The 9,912-nt window shown below is 30.4% G+C and overlaps 1 long non-coding RNA gene across 1 annotated transcript in view; it reads right to left on the bottom strand.

Moving 5' to 3' along the window:
- Positions 1 to 845: 845 nt before the first annotated feature.
- Positions 846 to 9,912, bottom strand: part of LOC142645545 (uncharacterized) — a 17,499-nt gene continuing 8,432 nt past the window's right edge. The window contains exon 2 of the long non-coding RNA XR_012846659.1: positions 846 to 1,148. This is a non-coding gene — a long non-coding RNA (uncharacterized LOC142645545). The remainder of the gene's footprint in view (positions 1,149 to 9,912) is intronic.

The following is a 9,912-nucleotide window of genomic DNA, read 5'->3' as shown; positions in this document are numbered from 1 at the left end:
GATGATGATTATGATTAGTTTTTCCCTCTTTATTCAGGTAATCATATTATTATCATGAATAGGTAACGCACGAAAAACACACAAACACAGACACATTCGTTTGATTGAATTATGATGATGATTTGTTCATGTCATGTCCATGGTTTCTGTACTGTCATCAAATTGAAAAGAAAATATTATCAAATATTGACGGTTGTTTGTTGTAGCCACACCATAATCAACAACTACCATCATCATTAATATCAATATAAAAATAGACTTTCAGAAAACCCAGAAACAACAACAACAACAACATTGTTGCTGTTGTTGTCATTTGATGATGATGATGATAAATTGATTTCATTTTATTGAATCAAATAGAAAAAAATTTCAAAAAAAATAACGTAAAAGACATTGGAGAAAGGAAAGAAGGAAATAATTTTCAATTTTTCTTCATTAAATATCTTTTCACTGACTGTTTATTGATATTTTTTTTATCTGGAAAGACGAGACAGGAAAGAAAACAAACAAATTCATTTTTCAAATTCAATTTTTCCCAGAAAAAAAAAACAAGAAATCATCAACCAAAAGGTTATGTGAAAACGAAAAAAAATCAGGTAAATGAAATCAAATTTCGAGAAAAATAAACAACAGAAAACTCAAGGAAAAAAAATCTATCAAATGTTCGTTTTTTTTGGGGAATCAAGAATCAAGAATAATTTGTCGTCAAGAATATAAATGAAAAATTTTTCAATGAAAAAGTGAAATGAAATGAAATTTATCATTTTTGGTTCCCAAATAGATATCGTGTGTTTGTTTTGTTTTTGTTTAATATATTTTTTATAATGAAAAAAAAGACAACAACAGCCATATAATAAAAATTTAATTTTGAATTACAAACAAACAAACAAACGAAAAAAATATAACCATTTTTTTTTCAATTTTGTTGTCATTGCAATGATGTTTTCTCGTTGTTGTTTTTCTCGTTGTTATCATTCGAAAATCTTCAACAAGAAAAAAGTTTGTTTACCGAAAAGAATGGTATGGTGGTGGCTATCAACCATCCAGTCAGCAAAACAAAAGTCATTTTATTTATCTTTCGCTACGATATTTTGATAGAGTTTGTTCTGTCTCGTGTCATTGCTGTTGTTGTTGTTGATATTTGTTTACTGATGAAGAAAGCGAATGAACAAAAAAGCAATTTATTTAATTATTTATCATCATTTCCGAATAATAATCAAAAATACAGCCAAGAATGTTTCAAGAAACAGAAATCGAAAATTTTCGGGAAAATTTTCAAATCAAACTTTTTGATTTGAAACAGAATTTTGCTGTTTTTAAAATTCCAAAATCGAAGAATTTTTCTTCAATAATTTTGTTTTTTTTTATTGGAAAAATGATCCACATTCATTTTTCGTTGATGATGGTGGTGGAATCAGAGAAAAAAACGAAAAATTAATTGAATAATTTCTATTGGAAAAATGATGATTATTATTATTGATTGATTGGTTGAGGAGAGAAAAAAAAATTCATGAAATGAAAACAGCAGCAACAACAAAATGACAATAATGATTATGATTATGATGATGATAAGAAATGAAATGAAAGTAAAGTAAAGTAAAAAGTTGAATGAAATAGATAGACAAGACAAAATAAACAAATCGAAAACAGAATTGAACAGCGAACGAAAAAGTGAACAAAAATAAAGAAAGATGATAATAATCACATTGATTCACTTGAATGAATCTCAATAATAATAAAAATAAATGTAGAGAAAAGTAAAGAAAAACAATCCAAATAGAGATGTTGTTGTTGTAAGAAATTGGTAGTAGAAAAATTCTTAAACGACAATGAAATCTAGAAATTCTTCTTCTACTACAATGTGAAAACGATCCAAAAGAAGTAAAGAAAAATCTTAAAGAAGAAGAAAAATCCTGAAAGATTTTACTGTTTATTCGAGTGTGTGTCTGTGTTTATTCAATCCAGATAGGGATTTTTTTTTTTACTTTTCACTAAGCTAATTCATCGTTTTGCTCTAAACCAGTGATTCTCAACCTTTTTGTTGTCGCGGCACAATTTTAGAATTTTTAAATATATAACAGTTGCATTTTCAGAATTTCGCGGCACACCAAAGTGCCGTGGCACACTGGTTGAGAATCACTGCTCTAAACACAGACAGACACAGAACAAAAACAAAAAACGACGGTAGAAAAATGAAATGATGATGATGATGATGTAATGAGAAATTTGAGGGAAATTTTTTTTTTGTTTTGTGAAAATAAAAGGATCAAACTTTTTTTTCGTTTGTTTTGCTATTGAGAAAGAAAAAACATTGGTTTGAGTTTAGCCAGTCAAAACCAAATGATGATGATGAGTAAAGAAGAAAAATTGTTTGAAAAGATTAAATAAAGTGGAAAATGATGAAAGAAAGAAGAAGAAATTGTATTAATGAAATTTATTGGAAGAAATTTTTCGGAAAAGAACAAAAAATAATAATAAATTTTGTTTTCTGGAAAAATTCTCTTTCTTGTAGACAAAGATTTTGGTTTTCCACATTTTTTTTCATTTGAAAACAACCAGAAAAAATCCCAATCTCTCTCTTCCCCCCTAAAAAACACACAAAAGATGTTTCTTTACTTCCAAAATGAATCAATTATTTCATTTTGTTATTCAATTTGAAATGAAATAAAGTTTTACTTGGTTTTTGGTGCCTTTTTAACTTTTTAATTACAAAAAAAAAAAATTGAATAAAAAGTTTTTTTCCTTTCACCGACGAATCGACGAATCGACGAAATAATTTCTTTTTTTTCGCAACAAAAATTGAAAGATCATTCGTCGTCATCGTTGTTGAACCAAATCGAAATTATTCAACAAAAACCACATCGTCGTTGAACATAAAGAAAAATTTTTTTCAAGTTTTTTAACACCAAAAAAAATTCTAATTTTTATCTATCTATTTATCTATTTTATTATTATTATTATTTATTTATTTATTTTTATTATTTTTATTATTATCATTATTATTATTATTATTATTATTATTATTATTATCTTTTTTTTTTTTCCTTAAACATTGTCAATATATCTAACCTGACCATGTTAAACCCCTGATTCCATTTTCAGGTGGTAAGATTCTTAAATTAATAAAAAAAAAAAAAAAAAAAACACCAAAAAAAAGAAACTTTTTTTATTGTTGGAAAATGTCGAGGGCAAGTCTGGTTTTGACAATCTTCACACAAGCAATTTTCAATTCAAATTTTGAATTTATATTTCTTTTTGAAAAAAAAATTTTTCATTTCATTTCAATTTGAATTCAATTCATTTTTTGCTTCAAATGAATGATTGTGTGTGATGATGAATGAAAGAGAGAAATTTTCAGGAATTTTTTTCCAGGAACTTTTCCTCGAACAATAACATCATGAATGAGAGAGTGGGCGAAGGGGAAAAGTTTCCCAAAAAAAACTTTTCAAAAAAAAAAAATTCTTTTGAAACAAGAAATTTGTGATTGAAAAAAAAACATCACCACCATCACCAGACACGCAACAAGAGAAAAAAAACTAAACTTTTTTTCAAAACAAAAAAACAAATTTAATTGGAATTCAATTCAAAAAAAAACATTTCAAAAAAATACCTGGAGAAACTTTTTCTGAAGACTGAAAGTCATGTTTGGTTACCAAAAAAAATTGTTTTGTTTCGTCTGTGGTGGTGATAATGGTAGCGATGATGTGTCCAAAAGGAGACCCAAACCAAAAGAAAATCACCATCACTATTCGCTACAAATCAAGATAAATGATAATGATGATGACCATCATTAACATTATCATCATCATCATTATCATTTAAGATGGCCATTTTTTTCTTTCGTTTTAATAATGACCAGAACATTATTATAATAACGATAATAATAATGACTTGAATGATAATGGCTGGCTGCGAAAAAAAATTGATGAAATTTTCGTTTTCGTTTTGTCTTTTCATTCAATTCAATTAAGATTATCATTCATTTGGTTTGGTTGGTTGGTCTACTAAATAATAACACACACCTGGAGATTGATAATGGAATATAGGAAACCTTATTATAACAAAATAATAATGATAATTTTTTCTTATTATCAACAACCATAACAACAACAACAACAACAGGTTTTTGATTGAAAAGAATCAGATTTATTGTTGTTAATATAAATGAATTCCGTTGAACAAGTTTCATAATTTTTCTTGTTCTTTTCAATAATATATTGTCATGACATCCACCTACACACACACATACTTATCATCAAACATCACTTATGAATATTGATTTTAATCAATATTCAATAATCAAATCACATTCATAAGGTTTCTTTCATTCCATTCATTACATTTACGGAAATAATTTTCAAAAGGCTCAAAAAAGCACCCAACAACCAATACATCCCACACACACACTGAAGACACAAAAGAAAAATTTCCCAAATCTCAAATATCTTTAGCTCATTCCCGAAAAGTTTCTCTTCCATTGCAACATTTATAATAATGATGATGATGAATTGAATGAAGAAATCATTATCGAAATAATTATTATTCATACCGGAATCGACCAAATTAGTATGATAATAATAATAATGATGATGATGATTAAAATTAATTAATGACAATTTCATACGATGACAATGATGATGATATATAGAATTACATAATAATAATAATAATAATAATCGTTGTTGATTAATTGATGATGAAGACGTTCAATTCTTGCATATGCTATATAAAAATGCGGCTGTGTGTGTACACGCGCGTTTTTGATGGAATACATCAAAAAGAATCGAAAAAGAATTCTTTGAATAATTATTAAACATTGACTCTTAGTTGATGTTTAAGGGTCACAGGTCAGCTGCTCTGACATGTATAAAAGCAGAGCACTGACATATATTAAATTAATCTGCTTTCTGTATTTCTTTTATGCCTTTTATTATTATTGTTTATCATTAATAAACTTCATCAGGTTATGGGTCCGAGCGACTTTTAACTGCGAATAATTAAAAATTATTTTTTTGTGATCATCATCATCATTCTTTATTTTTCTTTATTTGGTCGTAAAAATTATCATCATTATAATTGCTTAAAATGACACAATTTAATCCTAATAATGTCCAATATCTGACGTTGGGTGATGCCCCATTTCATCATTGGCTCGAATCAATAAAAGAATGCCTGACAGCTATGGACTGCGAGGAATATATTGATACCAATTTCAATTTCAATCCAACAAATGGTTTAACCAAGAAACAAAAACAGGACATCAATCGATGCCTTAATTTGATCAAATCATCAGTCAAACATAAAGATCGTGAAACAATTTTCAATTGTACAACACCATTAGCCATGATTGATAAATTGAAGAACAAGTATCGGTCATCAAAAACAAGCAACATCTTTGATCTAATGCGACAATACCAGAAAATAAAATTCGATGGTGATGTTTCTAAATTATTCTCAGAAGTTCGTAGGAATGTCATCCAAATGGCTGAAAAAGAATTGCGAATGCCTGATTCATTCATTGTTGCAAAAGTAATCGACGTTCTTCCATCAGAATATCGTGACATTTGTACACAAGACGAGCTATTAAATATTAAAGAAGATTCCAGTATCTCAAGTGATACATTTGAATCGATGCTTTTACGTCGTGAAAGGGAGTTGGGTGAACCGGAAAAAGAATTATCTGGTGCAACGTTAATATCGAGCAAAAAGAATGTTGCCATGAAATGCAACTTCTGCGGTCTTAAAAATCATGTCGAAAAAGACTGTCGCAGGAAAAATCGTAACAAACCTGCTAATTCGAAACGTCATTCAAATTTCCAATCTTATCGTAAACAAAATGAAAAATCCGACAACGACGACAAAAATCATCTTGATCCTGCAACAACACTTGTGTCAGCAATGACATTAATAGCATCGAATAGCAACAACAACAAATCACCAAAATTTTTGGCCGACAGTGCTGCTAGTTTCCATATCGTCAATGACGTGAATTTATTATCAAATCAACGGCACACTGATCGTACCATCACTAGCCTTAAACAAAGTACCAAAGTACATATTATTGGTGATCTTCATTGTGAATTTTTCAACGGTACTAAATGGACACCCGGCAAAATTTCTGACGTATCATATGTGCCAAATCAACCATTTAATTTGATTTCAACAGGCCAACTGTGTAGAAAAGGTGCCAAAGTCAACACCAACGAATATGGTATGATCGTATATCGAATGGGTAAACCTATTATTGTTGCTGATTGGTCAAAAGATTATGAAAATTTATTCGACATGAAAATTCGAGTAAAACAAAATATTGTAGCATCAGCAGCTTCATCCATAAATTCAATGGCAATATGGCATGAACGTTGCGCGCATTTTTCAACCGCAACAATTTCAAAAATGATAAATAAACATTTGGTAGATGGCGTACCAAACAAAATTGATGACAATATGTCGTTCTGTGTCTCCTGCAAAGCTGGTAAGATGACCGCGACCAACCACCCGAAAAATCAAAATCATCAATATTTGAAACCAGGAGTGAAACTTCACCTGGATATTGGCGGCTACACATCACGATCAATTCATGGCAACAAGTATTATTTAGTCGCTGTTGATGAAATTTCTGGTTTTATCAAAATTGCTTTTATGAAAAATCGACAAGAAACATTAGAAAAGTTTCGAAAAATCGTCACCGAAATTAAGCTTGATACTGGAAATGATGTTCTTTGTATCCGAACAGATCATGGAACTGAATTTCTTAGTAATGATTTTAAATCATTTATCAACAATCGTGGTATCATTCATGAATTGGCTACTGTCAAAACACCACAACAAAATGGGCGAGTAGAAAGAGCCATTCGTAATATTGTCGATCATTCAATTTCAATGCTCTCATCATCAAATTTGCCATTATCATTATGGGATGAATCAACAAACAGCAGTGTGTACATCATCAATCGCATGCTAAATTCAAATAACATCATTCCATTCGAAAAATATTTTGGTCGACGAGTAAATTTATCAAATCTTCGAATCTTTGGTTGTACCGGATATGCCTTAATCAAAAATGATCGTCATAAATATTCATCCAAAACCAAAAAGGTCTTCATGGTTGGATATCATTCTAGCAATACCTATCGTGTTTATTGTCCACAAAATCGTCGTGTAGAATTTGCATGTGATGTTAAGTTTAATGAACAGGCTAAGTGCCATGCATCTCCATCCAAAACAAATGTTAATGAATCAATTATTATCGATAATAACGACAACAACAAAAATGCATCATTAACATCCATCGAATCATTTAATTCTTACAAATTTGATGCAAACATCACAAATTCTGATTCAACTATCGATAACGTCAACGGGGGAAGTGATGTCGACTACAATACAAATACCCAAATCAGGGGAAGCGACGAAAACCTTAACGATATCGATATTGACGAAAACATTGTTAACGACGAAAACTTTGTAATCAACGAAAATATTGCAATCAACGAAACAGTGAACCAACGACCCAATATTGGACGTCCTCTTGGTTCCACTAATCGACAATATGAATTAAATATTGACAAAATCAAATCATTACGACCAAGAGATGTTGATGGTAAAGCAATTATTGCTGTTGCTGGAAGTGAACCAATTACGTTCAGGGAAGCGATCAATAGTTCTGATTCCTTCAAGTGGAAGCAGGCAATGCAACATGAATTTGATCAATTACTGAAAAATCAAACCTGGAAATTGGTAGATCCACCATCAAATTCACGAATCATCTCGGTAAAATGGGTCTACACCATAAAAGAAGATGGTCGATATCGAGCACGCCTAGTGGCCAGAGGCTTTGAACAAGATGATAAATCATCATATGATTGCTATGCTCCTGTTGTTTGTATGGAAAGCATTAGATTGTTCTTCTCGATTATCGCTTCCTTCAATATGTCATTAATCCAATTCGATGTATCCTGTGCATTTTTAAATGGCCACATCACCGGTAATGTATACATCCGCCAGCCACCTGGATATGAAGATGATTCAGGACGTGTTTGTAAACTGGCTCGTGGTCTATATGGATTACGTGAAAGTCCAAAATCTTGGAATTCTATGTTCGATCAAACCGTACGTAGCTTTGGTTTTAAACCTACTAATTTAGATCCTTGTTTTTATTTTATACGAGAAAATACCGTTTTTACAATCATGATTATTTACGTTGATGATGGAATTATTGCATCCACCGATAAAAACAAACCAAACGAGATCTATAATAAATTATCAAACAAATTTGAAATCCGTAAAGTAAATTCATCTCGTTTCCTTGGCATTGAATATGAACGTAATTATCGAAATCGTACCATCATTTTGAAACAACAACAGTATCTTATTGACAAATTAAAAACGTTCAACATGGACGAAACAAGAAAATCTGATTCACCATTTGCCTGTGGTCTCAATCCATACGATACTGAATCACCACCTAATGAAAACTATCCATATCGGCAAGCCATTGGCGCCTTATTATATCTTTCGTGCAAAACACGACCCGATATCGCATATTCAGTATCCTTATTGGCCCGTTTCACCAATGATCCTCGTGAAATTCATGTGAGAGCTGTAAAACGCCTCTTCAGGTACCTTAATGGAACCAGATCGAATGGTATCATTGTTGGCGGAAACATTCAAAAACATATTATTGGTTATTCCGATGCCGATCTTGCAGGTGATAAAATAAATGGTCGAACGACCACTGGACATTTCGTATATTACGGTGGTCCAATATTATGGAAGACACATCTTCAACGATGCACCATTGATAATACATGTGAAGCTGAATATATCGCTGCATCATTATGTTCAAAGGATATCAAATACATACGGAATCTACTAATTGAATTAGGTATTGAAACCGAAATACCCGTATTGAACTGTGACAACCGTTCCACCGTTTATCAACTTTACCACGAATCAATTTCTCCAAAACTACGTCACATATCAATAAAGTATCATTCAATAAGAAATGATATTAATGACAAGAATATTATCATCAAATGGATCTCAACCGAAAACCAGATCGCCGACGTTTTAACTAAAAACTTACCACCAGGTCGGTTCAACAGTCTATTGATACTGATGAACCGAGGGGAAGTATTAAACATTGACTCTTAGTTGATGTTTAAGGGTCACAGGTCAGCTGCTCTGACATGTATAAAAGCAGAGCACTGACATATATTAAATTAATCTGCTTTCTGTATTTCTTTTATGCCTTTTATTATTATTGTTTATCATTAATAAACTTCATCAATAATCATAATAATAATCGGAATTCTAGTGAAGCAATTATTCTGGAAACAAACAAAATTAGGAAATTATTCTGGATCGGATTGATTGGAATTTTTTTCCCCATTCATTCATTTATTCATGATGATCATTTTTTTTCAATATAAAAAAAATATGTTAATACCACATGATTTTTTGCTTTGTTGTTGCCTGGTTGATTTCATTCGTTCATTCATTCTCTCTTGATGAATATCGATATATCGATTGATAAATTTATTTATTTATTTTTGGTATTGGATCAATCGATTTTTCTACTTTCTCAATTTTGTCCTTTTTTTTGTCCTTTGATAATCATCATTTTCAAATAAATGATTTTTTCAGAAAAAAGAAATTAAGAAATTCCTACTAATCAAAAGAAGAAAATTTTCATTTCTCATTTGGGTTTAATTTCATAATAATAATGATGATAATTTGGTTTCATAATGGAAACATTGATAAACACAACATGAATAATGTATTATCATCATCATTTTTTGATCTAAACTTGGAAATAACAATAACAACAAGGCTGCGAAATAAATTTGCTTTTAAATTACACAGAGAAAGCCAGACAGAGTGAAAGTCAGACAGTGAAACAAAAAAGTT

Source organism: Dermatophagoides pteronyssinus, unplaced genomic scaffold, assembly GCF_027571235.1.
Source record: "Dermatophagoides pteronyssinus isolate colony J.1.1.1.1 unplaced genomic scaffold, Derpt_VIB-CSIC_2022.12 sq0014, whole genome shotgun sequence".
Classification (NCBI taxonomy): Eukaryota; Metazoa; Arthropoda; class Arachnida; order Sarcoptiformes; family Pyroglyphidae; genus Dermatophagoides; species Dermatophagoides pteronyssinus.
The sequence above is the reverse complement of the archived record's forward strand: the minus strand, read 5'-3'. Positions and strand labels throughout refer to the sequence as shown.